This window comes from Phyllobates terribilis, unplaced genomic scaffold, assembly GCF_046119375.1.
Source record: "Phyllobates terribilis strain yellow unplaced genomic scaffold, ASM4611937v1 Scaffold_8__6_contigs__length_399053987, whole genome shotgun sequence".
In the NCBI taxonomy this organism is placed as follows: Eukaryota; Metazoa; Chordata; class Amphibia; order Anura; family Dendrobatidae; genus Phyllobates; species Phyllobates terribilis.
Window position 1 is genome coordinate 28,137,806 of NW_027362768.1, and position 14,785 is coordinate 28,152,590.

At 46.5% G+C, this 14,785-nt stretch overlaps 1 protein-coding gene across 2 annotated transcripts in view; it reads left to right on the plus strand.

Annotated features, from left to right (window-relative positions):
* Positions 1-1,085: 1,085 nt before the first annotated feature.
* Positions 1,086-14,785, plus strand: part of LOC141156669 (WD repeat-containing protein 47-like) — a 65,659-nt gene continuing 51,959 nt past the window's right edge. The window contains exon 1 of one of the 2 annotated variants that reach the window (XM_073642897.1): positions 1,086-1,375. The gene's annotated coding sequence lies outside the window, so the exon portion shown is untranslated. The remainder of the gene's footprint in view (positions 1,376-14,785) is intronic. The other variant, XM_073642898.1, reaches the window with a different exon arrangement.

The window sequence follows — 14,785 nt, forward strand, 5'->3', positions numbered from 1 at the left end:
CAGAGTCCAGTGCCGGACCCTCAGCATCCACTACAGGACCCTCAGCATCCTGTAGCAGACGCTTAGCATTCAGTAGCAGATGCTCAGCATCTAGCGCCAGACCCCCAGCATCTAGTACAGGACCCTCAGCGTCCAGCACCAGTCCCTCAGCATCCAGCGCCAGACCCTCAGCATCCAGAGACGGAGCCTCAGCATCCAGCGACGGACCCTCAGCGTCCAGTACAGGACGCTCAGTGTCCAGTATAGGACCCTCAGCATCCTCTAGCGGTCTGACCCTCAGCGTCCAGTACAGGACCCTCACCGTCCAGTGCCGGACCCTCAGCGTCCAGCACCAGTCCCTCAGCATTCAGTGCCGGACCCTCAGGATCCAGTACAGGACCCTCAGGATCCAGAGACGGAGCCTCAGGATCCAGAGACGGAGCCTCAGCATCCAGAAACGGAGCCTCAGCATCCTGTAGCGGTCTGACCCTCAGCGTCCAGTACAGGGCCCTCAGCATCCAGCACCAGTCCCTCATCATCCAGCACAGGACCCTCAGCGTCCAGTATAGGACCCTCAGCATCCTGTAGCGGTCTGACCCTCAGCGTCCAGTACAGGACCCTCACAGTCCAGTGCCGGACCCTCAGCGTCCAGTGCCGGACCCTCAGCGTCCAGTGCCGGACCCTCAGCATCCACTACAGGACCCTCAGGATCCTGTAGCAGACGATTAGCATTCAGTAACAGATGCTCAGCATCTAGCGCCAGACCCTCAGCGTCTAGTACAGGACCCTCAGCGTCCAGCACCAGTCCCTCAGCATCCAGCGCCAGACCCTCAGCATCCAGAGACGGAGCCTCAGCGTCCAGTATAGGACCCTCAGCATCCAGCACTAGACCCTCAGCATCCAGAGACGGACCCTCAGCGTCCAGTATAGGACCCTCAGCATCCTGTAGCGGTCTGACCCTCAGCGTCCAGTACAGGACCCTCACCGTCCAGTGCCGGACCCTCAGCGTCCAGCACCAGTCCCTCAGCATTCAGTGCCGGACCCTCAGGATCCAGTACAGGACCCTCATCATCCTCCGCTCCCTCAGCCTACGGTCACATGACAGCTCTGCCTTCACATCCATCATGTGCGCCACACCCTCTCAGGCAGAGCTGCGGACAGCACTGCCCGGGGTCCTCACACTGCGGCTTGTGATTGGTTACCGGGGGATCCGCTTGACAACCGCAGCCTGAGAGAAAAGAGACGCAGAGACAGGGTGGTGCGGCCCGGGCACCGGGGAACAGCGGGGAGTGCCTTCTGACCGGAGCCGGTACTGACACGGGGACTAACGGGGCTCACAGAGGCCACACAGCCGGCCGGGACTCTGGGACACCGGACCGGGAGGTGGCAACAGCAGGTACCAGGGGAAGGAGGGAGGCTGCGGCCATGGCATCTACATCACTGAGCGCACAGGCTCCATCGCCGGGAGATGCTTGTGTCCTGTGCCGGCTCTGCTGCTACCATCCTCCCCGCAGGATCCTGCTGTGTCCGAGTGGAGATCAGAGGGATCGGCTGACAGCTCACACATCTGTCAGATCACATTGGTCAGATCTGTGGTCTGCTGTTGTGTTAGATCTATGTGAGATCACATTGGTCAGATCTGCTGATCTGTCAGATCACTGAGTGTGTGATCTGTTAGTATGCACTAGATCTATATGGGGAGATCACATTGGTGATTGTCCACTGATATGTCACCTTCTGTGTGAGGAGATCTTGTGGGTGAAGCCTGTGATCTGCTGATCCGTCATGAATCTACGTGAGATCATATTGGCAAGGTGTAATCTGCTGAGGGTTTAGAGAAATCTATGAGGTCTGTGGTCTTCTGATCAGTCAGATCACATTAGTAGAGAGATCTGTTATTGTGTTGTAGATCTATGTGAGATCCTTGGTGAGGTCAGTGATCTGCTGATATGCAATAGATCTGTATTAGGAGATCACATTGGTGAGGTGTACTGTCCGCTGATAGGTCACAGAGGTGAGGTCTGTGCCTGCTGATCTGTCAGATCACATTGGTAGCACGTGATGTGCTAACGTGTTATGGATCTATATGGGATCACGTTAGTGTGTTCTCCGCGGATGTTGGTGAGATCGGCCCCTGGAGCCTGTGCTCTCCGGCCCCTGGAGCCTGTGATCTCCAGCCTCTTCTGTTACAGAATAAAAGGGAGATTTACAATTCCAAGAACTGTATGGGTTATTGGTTCTGCTGATCTGTCAGATCGGAGAATAATTCTCACCTGATCCGGTGTGATCATCAGCGCGGCACAGAGGACGGCGTCTCCTCACTGAGCTCTGCTTCATCTGTGCTATGTGTGTGGCCAGTGTGTGCTGGGGCTGGTGGGAAATACGTTCTCCTTCACTGGCCGGGCTGTCTGCAGAACACAGGTACGGAGGCCGGTACCCTGCACTGGTACCACCGTACACAGTATACAGATATGGAGGCCGGTACGCTGCACTGATACCTCCGTACACAGTGTACAGGTACGGAGGCCGGTACGCTGCACTGATACCACCGTACACAGTGTACAGGTACGGAGGCCGGTACGCTGCACTGATACCACCGTACACAGTATACAGGTACGGAGGCCGGTACCCTGCACTGATACCACCGTACACAGTATACAGGTACGGAGGCCGGTACCCTGCACTGATACCACCGTACACAGTATACAGGTACGGAGGCCGGTACCCTGCACTGATACCACCGTACACAGTATACAGGTACGGAGGCCGGTACCCTGCACTGATACCACCGTACACAGTATACAGGTACGGAGGCCCCTACCCTGCACTGATACCACCGTACACAGTATACAGGTACGGAGGCCGGTACCCTGCACTGATACCACCGTACACAGTATACAGGTACGGAGGCCCCTACCCTGCACTGATACCACCGTACACAGTATACAGGTACGGAGGCCCCTACCCTGCACTGATACCACCGTACACAGTATACAGGTACGGAGGCCCCTACCCTGCACTGATACCACCGTACACAGTATACAGGTACGGAGGCCCCTACCCTGCACTGATACCACCGTACACAGTATACAGGTACGGAGGCCCCTACCCTGCACTGATACCACCGTACACAGTATACAGGTACGGAGGCCCCTACCCTGCACTGATACCACCGTACACAGTATACAGGTACGGAGGCCGGTACGCTGCACTGATACCTCCGTACACAGTATACAGGTACGGAGGCCGGTACCCTGCACTGATACCACCGTACACAGTATACAGGTACGGAGGCCGGTACCCTGCACTGATACCACCGTACACAGTATACAGGTACGGAGGCCGGTACCCTGCACTGATACCACCGTACACAGTGTACAGGTACGGAGGCCGGTACCCTGCACTGATACCACCGTACACAGTATACAGGTACGGAGGCCGGTACCCTGCACTGATACCACTGTACACAGTGTACAGGTACGGAGGCCGGTACGCTGCACTGATACCACCGTACACAGTATACAGATATGGAGGCCCCTACCCTGCACTGATACCACCGTACACAGTATACAGGTACGGAGGCCCCTACCCTGCACTGATACCACCGTACACAGTATACAGGTACGGAGGCCCCTACCCTGCACTGATACCACCGTACACAGTATACAGGTACGGAGGCCCCTACCCTGCACTGATACCACCGTACACAGTATACAGGTACGGAGGCCGGTACCCTGCACTGATACCACCGTACACAGTGTACAGGTACGGAGGCCGGTACACTGCACTGATACCTCCGTACACAGTATACAGGTACGGAGGCCGGTACCCTGCACTGATACCACCGTACACAGTATACAGGTACGGAGGCCCCTACCCTGCACTTATGGCAGTATTACAGTCAGTATACAGCAGTGCTTAACCCCTTAACGACCTTGGGTCTTTCTGTTTTTATGTTTTCATTTTTTGCTCCCCTTCTTCCCAGAGCCAGAACTTTTTTCATTTTCGTTCAATACGGCCATGTGAGGGCTTATTTTTTGCGGGACGAGTTGTACTTTTAAATGCCATCACTGGTTTTACCATATCGTGTGCTGGAAAACGGGAAAAAAATTCCAAGTGCGGTGAAGCTGCAAAAAAATGCAATTCCATAGTTGTTTTTTTGGGTCCTTTTTTTACCACGTTCACTGATTGCTAAAACTGACCTGCCATCATTATTCTCCAGGTCATTACGAGTTCGTAGACAGAAAACATGTATAGGTTCTTTTTTATTTAAGTGGTGAAAAAAAAATCCAAAGTTTGCTTAAAAAAAAAAAAAAAAAAAAAAATGACACCATTTTCTGAGACCCGTAGCATCTCCATTTTTCGGGATCTGGGGCTGGGTGAGGGCTTATTTTTTGCGCTCCGGGCTGATGTTTTTATTGATACCATTTTGGGGTAGATCCGATGTTTTGATCGCCCGTTATTGCATTTTATTGCAATGTTGCAGCGACCAAAAAAACGTAATTCTGGCGTTTAGATTTTTTTTCTTATTAGGCCGTTTACTGATCGGATTAATTCTTCTTTTATATTGATAGATCGGGCGATTCTGAACGTGGCGATACCAAATATGTGTATGTATACTGTATTATTTTGAATGGGGCGAAAGATTTAAAATTTTATATTTTTTAAATATTTTTAAAAACTTTTTTTTTTTACACTTTCTGCTTGTTTCTATAGTCTCCATAGAAGTAGCAGTTGTCTGCTTGCTTCTACTGCATACAGGCGATGATCAGATCGCAAGAGAGTATACAGACAGGACAGCAGGGGATCACAGCTGAGTCTTACTGTGAGGTAAAACATTTCACTGCCTGTTTTTAAACAATATTTTAGCTCACAGTAAGACTCAGCTGTGATCCCCTGCTGTCCTGTCTGTATACTCTTTTGCTTCCCCCCCTGCCCAGGAGATGTGGTATGATCAGACCATGTTCCTGTACAGTCAGACACAGCCATTACACAGTACACAGCAGGGGCACATTTATAAGATTATCTCAGCTCAGGAACATTTTATTTAAGCACATCCAATTGTGGAACTTATTATTATTCCGAGATCTAGTAATTGAAATCAACTTTTGTTTGTGGGAAAACCCCTTTAATGCTGGAGCAGATGTGAGTCCAGTCCTAGTAGTGTAATTCCTTATTATAGTGTCAGGTCTCTCCCTACCGTTAGTTACTGTTCACACATGAAGCTCCCTTACAGTATGTGTATAGCCGACTGCTTCGATTATGGAGCGCTGGGCATTAATGCTCCAATCAGTGACGGTCCATACATAACATGGACATTTTATTAACCCATGACATCTCTGTGACTTTTGGCCGGTCCCCTGCCGTCTGATTGGATGACCCCCTCTGTGCCGATGCCCCTTCACCACCTGATCTCCTCTTTATCAGCGTTCCCTGTGCCCTACAGACAGTAGTTGCTTCTCCTGTAATCTCACATTTTGATCTTTGCCCCTTTTTGCTGCTGTCTCTGTTCCCAATCAGGGAGTGACCCGGCTGCCAAATAGTGAGCTGCTGCTGTTTATGTAATCGGTGGGGTGGGAGGCCTGTCTGCCAGATAGTGATCACGCCCTCACGGTGGGAGTAGTGGGGGACGGCAGCTGGCAGAGCTATCCCACCCGCCCCTCATGTCTTCTCTGGCTGGGAAACCATACAGACAGAATGTCATTTCCTTTGTTGCTTGTGGTTCATTTCAGAACTGCTCTCGTATTGACTTTTAATTATTTCGCACCCAGAGTATTGGGAAGGGGCTTCCTATCCAGATGGGAGAGCCAGACTGTTCAATTATTCATGGTACGATGTGCAAATGATCTCCCTGTGCCAGTGACTGGGCAGCCGCTCCGATCTGTGCCCTGGGCATGAGCGCAAAGTGCAGCTGATCTCTGGTGGCAGCAGCTATTACAGGTTATGGGGACGTGGCATAATATGGTATACCAGCCTCCTACAAGGCACAGGCTATAACACCTGGAAGCAGAGAGCAGGAGACCACCCATGTGTGATACTACAGAGCTGCTGGGGGTCATTCACATCAGTAGGAATGGAGGCAGGTCAGAGTCCTCTTTACTGGGGAAGAAAGACGCCTACTCATTACTGTATATTGCCAAAGATCACAGAGGTTTTCAGGAATTAAATAAAATAGCTGATGGCAAGAAATGTGAAAAATGAATAAGAAAATCTGATTCACCTGGTAAAGCCGTCCTGTGGCATCATTGCATCCATGTAAAGTGGATTATGGTTTATCCGATGCATGGATGCTGCCGGGCTTGTATAAACCTTGACGTGTGCCCAGAAGCACCCAGGCCCCTTAATTTTGCTGATTGGCAGGGGTCCTGGCTGTTGGATCCTCACCTGTCATACATTGAAGAGGTAGCACTGGACATGTTTGTAATATGTGGAAGCCTAGGGCTATGTTTACACGTTGCTTTTTTGCTGCCTTTTTTTTCTGCAGCCAAAACCTGATTTATTGGCAGTAAAAAAGCTGCAGACAAAAAGTAGGTATTGCTGCCTTTTGCTGCTTTTCTTAATGCATTTTTGCTGCATCTTTTCAGGATCTCAAAGTTCAGCTCTGCTTCCACCTTACAAGCATGAGCATTGCAGGGTGTTAGACCACCAATGCAAGACATATGTGAAACCATAAAAAAATTTTGAAAAAAGGACAATTTGATAAAATTATTTAGTGGAAAAAGGTTTTTATGTCTGAAAAATAGTGACCATTCTGAACAAAAAAGTTCACATGAGTTCATGAAAACTACATAATTGCAAATATAAAAACAGCGAGGGGAGTTGAATTCAGGCATATTTTACTTAACACATTGGCAGGGCATTCATTTGGTCAGGGAATGTTTACCTTCGCACATTGGCAGGGCATTGAGTTGGTCCGGCAATGTTTACGTTCACACATTGGCAGGGCATTCATTTGGTCAGGGAATGTTTACCTTCGCACATTGGCAGGGCATTGAGCTGGTCGGACAAGGTTTACTTTCACACATTGGTAGATTGGTAGGGCATTGAGTTGGTCAGGAATTGTTTACGTTCACACATTAACGACCAACTCAATACCATACCAATGTTTGCTTTCACACATTGGTAGGGCATGGAGTTGGTCAGGAATTGATTACTTTCACACATTGGTAGGGCATGGAGTTGGTCAGGAATTGATTGCTTTCACACATTGGTAGGGCATGGAGTTGGTCAGGAATTGATTACTTTCACACATTGGTAGGGCATGGAGTTGGTCAGGAATTGTTTGCTTTCACACATTGGTAGGGCATGGAGTTGGTCAGGAATTGATTACTTTCACACATTGATAGGGCATGGAGTTGGTCAGGAATTGATTACTTTCACACATTGATAGGGCATGGAGTTGGTCAGGAATTGATTACTTTCACACATTGATAGGGCATGGAGTTGGTCAGGAATTGATTACTTTCACACATTGGTAGGGCATGGAGTTGGTCAGGAATTGATTACTTTCACACATTGGTAGGGCATGGAGTTGGTCAGGAATTGATTACTTTCACACATTGGTAGGGCATGGAGTTGGTCAGGAATTGATTGCTTTCACACATTGGTAGGGCATGGAGTTGGTCAGGAATTGATTACTTTCACACATTGGTAGGGCATGGAGTTGGTCAGGAATTGTTTGCTTTCACACATTGGTAGGGCATGGAGTTGGTCAGGAATTGATTACTTTCACACATTGATAGGACATGGAGTTGGTCAGGAATTGATTACTTTCACACATTGATAGGGCATGGAGTTGGTCAGGAATTGATTACTTTCACACATTGATAGGGCATGGAGTTGGTCAGGAATTGATTACTTTCACACATTGATAGGGCATGGAGTTGGTCAGGAATTGATTACTTTCACACATTGGTAGGGCATGGAGTTGGTCAGGAATTGATTACTTTCACACATTGGTAGGGCATGGAGTTGGTCAGGAATTGATTACTTTCACACATTGGTAGGGCATGGAGTTGGTCAGGAATTGATTACTTTCACACATTGGTAGGGTATGGAGTTGGTCAGGAATTGATTACTTTCACACATTGGTAGGGCATGGAGTTGGTCAGGAATTGATTACTTTCACACATTGGTAAGGCATGGAGTTGGTCAGGAATTGTTTGCTTTCACACATTGGTAGGGCATGGAGTTGGTCAGGAATTGATTACTTTCACACATTGGTAGGGCATGGAGTTGGTCAGGAATTGATTACTTTCACACATTGGTAGGGCATGGAGTTGGTCGGGCAATGTTTACTTTCACACATTGGTAGATTGGTAGTGCATTGAGTTGGTCAGGAATTGTTTCTGTTCACACATTGGCAGGGCATGGAGTTGGTTGGGCTTTCTTTACGCTGTGTTGTTTTGAAAAAATGCAAGTAACTTATTTTACTTAATAGATGCAGAAATGGTGCAGAAAATCTGCAACGTCAAAAATTCACCAAAAGCTCATTGTGGGAACGTAGCCTAAAGGGAATGTGTCATGTACTCAAACAGTTTTAACCTGCAGATATGGGCTTAACCCTCAACTGGTGAGGTGGGGTTTGCCACACCCCAGGGAATTTTTGTTCAGCTGCCATTCTTTGAAAAATGCTGGTATGAGGATACGTGTCTCACTAGCTTCCATCCATTTGTGGGTGTCAAAAATTTGTTATACTCATGTGTAATCAATCGCCAATAAGAAAACGATTAAAACAAACGTGATCTTTGCATTTTCTGTAAAAATAAGAGATTTCTAAACACTGGGGTATAGGAAACCCCACCTCACCAGTAGCGTGACAAAAACCCCACCGCACCAGTTGAGAGTTAAGCTGCATGTTAATAGTGTTAAAGTGCTGTGTGGTTACCGGTTGAAAATGATTATTTCTTCCCAGGAGCCGCCGGCTTTTAGTCATAGAGGTGTACTAGAGCTGCTACAGTCACTTCAGCACAGTGAGCTGCGGCTTTAAGTTTGCCCCGACAATTTAACAGCTGTGCACAGATAATGCCCTAGAGCGAGCTGTCAGTCATAGTGCTGGAGCGTGGTCACAGCCGCCCATCACTGTGCACTGAGCGGTGACTGAAAGCCGGCGGCTCCCGGGAGGAATAAAATTTATTTTTTTCCTGTTAGCTGAGCTTTCAGTAGTGTGGCCGGACAGCATTGTAAGGCTATTAACCTGCAGATTAATAACGTCTAGGGGCATGTCAGGTTTCCTGCTTTCAGTATGAAATTATGGGGTTTCATTTGCATAAATCCTGAAAACTCCTTTAGTGCGATGTTCCCTTATGAAAAGTCACTGTTTTTTTTCAGCTGTGTCCTTTCTGCAGGAAATCTACTCTGATTGCTGAAGTTTTGCTGTGGTTTTTTTTCTATTAGTTTTTCTATTTATTTGATGCGTTTCGGTGCAGGGATGAGTTGTTTTTTTTTTTGCATATACAGTAGGATTCCACACTTAAAGGGAATGTGTCACCCCCCTGGGTGATATCAGACCTCCACTATGGGCATACAGGGTATAGAAAAGTAAATCTATACTTACCTGTATGGACCATAGTGGAGGTCTGATTGCGGAGAAATCTGGTTTTATAAAGTCTGTTTTCCAGAGGCTTGGCGTCCAGGGGACGGGAAGAAATCCCAACCTAACTGCTTACTATTCCCCTAAATCACCACCTCTGTGCTAAATTACCATATTCCCCCCTCACCTGCACGTCACCGGGCGCTTTGACAGGTCCTGTGACATGCCCTGCTCTGCCTCCCCCCCCCATGGAGCGCGCTTTGTTTCCCTCCGGCCCTGTTTGGCTGCGTACTGCCAGTGTCTCAGTGACTCGCTGTTGCTTGATTTCTCTGCAATCAGACCTCTACTATGGCCCATACAGGTATGTATAGATTTACGGTACTTTTCTATCACCTGTATGCCCATAGTAGAGGTCTGATATCGCCCAGGGGGTGACACATTCCCTTTAATGGCACAACTGCATTTTTACTCGTGTTATTTTTTCCAGGCTTTCCATAGAAGGCTATAAGGAAAAAACGCACAGCTCAACAGCATTATTAACTGCACAGTGTTCCATGAGTTTCATGATGTCATATCCAGATTGCTTGAACTGCTAGGGTATGTTCACACAGTGCTTTTTTTTTTTGGAGCATTTTTTTTTGCATAAAGAATGTAGTGTTGACAGGAAAAACACTGCGTTTATTTTTTTTTATTTTGCATTTTTGTTGATGTGCTCTATGCAATTGATTGGGCGAAAAATTTCAGCAAAAACACGGAAAAAAAATTTATGCTGCAGTTTTTTAAAACAAAAAAGCTCTGAAAGGAATAAAATGCATGGTGTGAATGAGATTTTAAAAATCTCATTTATTTTGCTGCCATTGTAAAGCGCTGATGTGATCAATCCCTCCAGCATAGCAGATTTTCTGCACCCCAAAAAAATGCAGTGGAAAATAAGAGTAGTGTTTATACTGCATGGGAGCATGGCTTTAATCTAAGGAGGCACCTTCTTCTTAGGAAGAATCTCCTCGACTGTGACAAGAAGGCACAAACACCGAGCTCCCCGTGGTAGGTGGCAGAGCTGCTGAACTTAGTGATTGGCTGCAGTGGTGATGCGTGCTGTTGACATGATGTCAGTGCTGCAGCCAAAACCCCAAGACCTGAGCAGTGTGGGGGAGCAGGCGCCGGACCACAGAGGCTGAGTACTTGCTCTGTTTGTTATTATAGAGTGCTTGGGGTCCACTTTCCCGAAAGTGAAAAAGTCCTTTAACATGTTGGGGTTGCTGCAGAACTAGCTGAGAATGTCCCATGTGAGCCGCGCTGTGGATTTCCTCTGCACTTGGCCGTGGATCTTACAGTCCAGCTAATGTTTGTTATTTTAGCTGTTTTTTGTAGTGGAAGCCCACTTATTACCCCACAGTTCCACCCCACCACCTGTTACCCCACAGTTCCCCCACCACCACCTGTTACCCCACAGTCCCCCCCCCCTCCCCACGAGAGGTTTCTCAGGCACAGGAGCTGCTTATCTCCATTGGATGCTGCGGGGCACACCTGGTTGTAGGAGTGTGCGGAGCGGTCAGTCTGCAGTCTCTGGCCAGCAGCGGCTGGAGGAAGCTCCGTCCATGTATTATCGCTCAGGGATCGTTCTTCCGCAGATCTTGTATGTGTCCATTATCAGTGGAGCCACAGCTTCTATGGTTTCCAGCCGCCATTGTGCTGCTGTTGCTGGGCTATCTGTACAACATATCACTAAGCTGTGTACTTCAGTGTCACTTATCACAATATGTCACATAGCAACACATGTGGACATGGCATACATTACACAGCACTTAACCCTAGAACGCATGACCATAAAAATCTACTTTTTCACATACCTGGGGCCTTTTAGGCCCGTGTGCAAATAACATGGAGTAACTCAAACAAAAATGACAAATAACTATATACATGAAGAATACCTAGAGTTTCAAAATTCTAACTAAAGTAATCTTGCAGAAAATAGAAAACAATTAACAGGGCGGGCCTGCGAGGCCCCAGGTATGCGTTCTAGGGTTAAAGGGACTCTGTCAGCACACAGTGACTGTGCAAAGTAAGTACCACCAGTCAGTGCTTCATGGCGGGGACAATTATTACTTGGTTTGAACAGTCATTCTGTGCTGAGTCTCTTTAATATAACACTGAGAGCAGTAAAGAGGGGCTATTAATAGGGGTATGTCTTATATTTTAAATCTGCCACTAGAGGGAGCATGTGAGCTAAACATTTACTAGTAGAAGTACTGTTGTGCTCCCTCTAGTGGCAGCGACAGGTAGTCAGAATGTTCTCTCTACAAGTCCTGTTTGGAGCTGTGTATCATGGTGCTTCTGCTCCTATACAGCTGTAGGATATGGATCAGGACAGAAGGCATTCTTCTAAAAACACTGGGATCACAACATGCGGAGATCTACTTTAAGCTTTGTAAAAGTGAGCGTTAATATTTAATTCACTTGAATACACGAACGTGCCATAGCGGGCACTGCCCATGTCCTAGAACAGAACTGTTTTTGGAAGGTAAATTTTTTTTTTTTTTTTCTCATTCAACCCCTTGAAAAGAAAAACATTGTTCAGTTTCTGTGTCCCTCATCTTCTTGACTTATTCTTCATTTTATTTTCTCTAATGTACAAAGTTCATGGTGTTATTTAAAAATATCAAAGGCTCCTATGTTTTTGGGGTTCTACTGGTAAAGATGTGGTGTTTTTTTGTTTTGTTTTTACAAAAGGGCCAGAATGAGTAACAACTAAAAAGAAGCATAAATCACCTTACCAGTGCTCCCCCCTCACTGGGATCCTTCCGCTCCACGCTAGTCTGTACTTCCTCCAAAAGTGACAAGTGACTTATGTAAATATGACTGCTGCAGCCAATCACTTTGTAGCCCAGATTCATGCTGCATAGATTTACTCAGTAGCACTTGGACTACCTGCCGCTGCCACTAGAGGGAGCTTCCTGATTACCATTGAAATATTGAACCCCATACATAGCAGTAAGCAGCTGTGCTCCCTCTAGTGGTGGCTGCAGGTAACCAGAACATCAATTTCTGTAAATCCTCAGTTTGTTAGTCCACAGGGAAAGTCTAGTACTGAGATCAGTCCGTCCACTGTATAGTAGTCTATTTTGGTGATCAAAAAATACCAATTGGCTTTTAGATTTAGAAGCTAATGATGCCTATGTAATTAAGATTTAGGAGATAATTGTGTCTATATAATTAAGTAGCAAACTGTATTTAAATAAGAAAAATGCCTGGCAAACCCAGTACTCTGCTTATATATATAACCAGGTAAGTACTGTATGACTATATTATGGCTGCTGACTATCTGGGGAGATCATTATACAGATGCCTCATACCTCCTGTATATACAGACACTACGCACCTTGGACATCTCGCCTGGACGTCTTACCGTTGTGGAGGTGATTTCTAAAGAAAATAGCTCTTTGTGCTGGATGGGTAAATTCACAGATTTATTACAGAAATGTCTCCAGCTATCTAATGGGGTCTGCAGAAATCCACACACAAGAAAATCCATGTAGTTTTGGCTACTGATAGTATTAAGTTAGCCGGTATGGTGGTGGTTACACCTGCCCAGGAGATGTGGTATGATCAGACCATGTTCCGTACATGGTCAGACACAGACAATTTTTAAAATTAACTTTTGTTCTTGGCAGCAAAAATGCTGCAGAAAAAAACATTTTTTTGCTACGTTTTTGTACAGCAATGAATGCTGTTTGGCGCTAATAAAAATATTTGAAAAAGGAATGTGGAACATCGCTTTAACCCTTGGATTACCGTGAGACCTGTGGGGAGTATATTGGTTAAATTAAATGTTTAAAGAATGTGTCTGTTGTAGTTCAAATAAAGTATTTTATTCTGTGTGTGTGTTTATTTAACTCTTCACTTACAGGTTTAGTAATGAGGGTGTTTGGTTGACACCTCTTCATCACTAGACAAAGGGCTTGGTGTCAGTGGCACCTAATCCCATAAACCCTAATCCCATTCATATAAATTCTGGGGCAGCTGAGAGCTGCTATTTTTAGCCTAGGAAGGGGCCATTAGGCCAACATGTTCCCTGGCTATTAATAACAGCTCACAGCTGTTAGGTTAGCAGCTATGCCCCCATGATCAGCAACCAGCAGCGCTTTGGACGCAGCTTATTTTCGCTGCGTCCAAAACCCTGTGTTATAATGCCGCACTTGTTTTGTCAGTACATGCGGATCCATCATATGCAATGACATTTCAATCGGTTCAAATCTGCAGCGTCTCCGCTACAGAAATTGACATGCAGGTGAGTTTACGCAACGTCAAAAACAAGTACAGTGGGCATGGGATTTCTTATAAATGAAAGAAAATAAAGAATTACATTTAAAAAATGGCTTGGGCTCCCGTGTCGTTTTCATAGCCTGCAGAGGGAAAGCCGACTGCTACGGGCTGATATTACTAGCCAAGGAAGGGACCATTAGCCAAAGATGTTCCCTGGCTGTTAATAACAGCTCACAGTTGTTTGCTTAGTGTTTACTGGCTAGATTACAGGGGGACCAGCAATAAAATTGACGTAAGGTCCCCCTATAAAATCTAACCAGCAAAGTCTAAATAGACAGCTGTGAGCTGATATTAATAACCAAGGAAGTGGCCATGGATCCTGGTCCCCTCTGAGGCTAATAATATCTGCCCTCCGCCCCCCCCAGAAATGGCACATCCATGAGATGCGCCAATTCTGGCGCTTAGCCTCGCTGTTCCCACTTGTCCTGGTAAGGTGGCCCGTGGGGTAATAGGTTGGGGTTCATGTCAGCCTTGTATTGACAGCTGACATGAAGTCCTGATTAGTAATGGAGCAGCGTCTATAAGACACCCCGATTATTAACACCATAGTAAAAAATTTTAAATAAACACACTGCCTGAAAAAAAATCCTTTATTTGAAATAAAAGTCCACATGGTTTTAATAATTTAATAAAGAATAAAAAACACCATATACTCACCTAACGCCTAATTCCCATTAGGAGAAGCCATTGTCACCTGTAAAAAACTAAACAAAAAAAACAAAAACAACCATATCCCTCACCTGTCTGACGTGATGACATAATCCAGAGTGCCCCCGTGAAGATCTGGGTCACTTCTAGAGCAGTCACATCAGAAATCACTGATGTGACTGTTCTAGAGGACAGCACTGTATACACTGATAGGAGTGTATGCTGGGACCAAGGTGAAATTCTCACGCTGCACCAGTGCCATAAGTGAGGTCACCGGAGCTCTCAGCTGACGATTGCTGATGA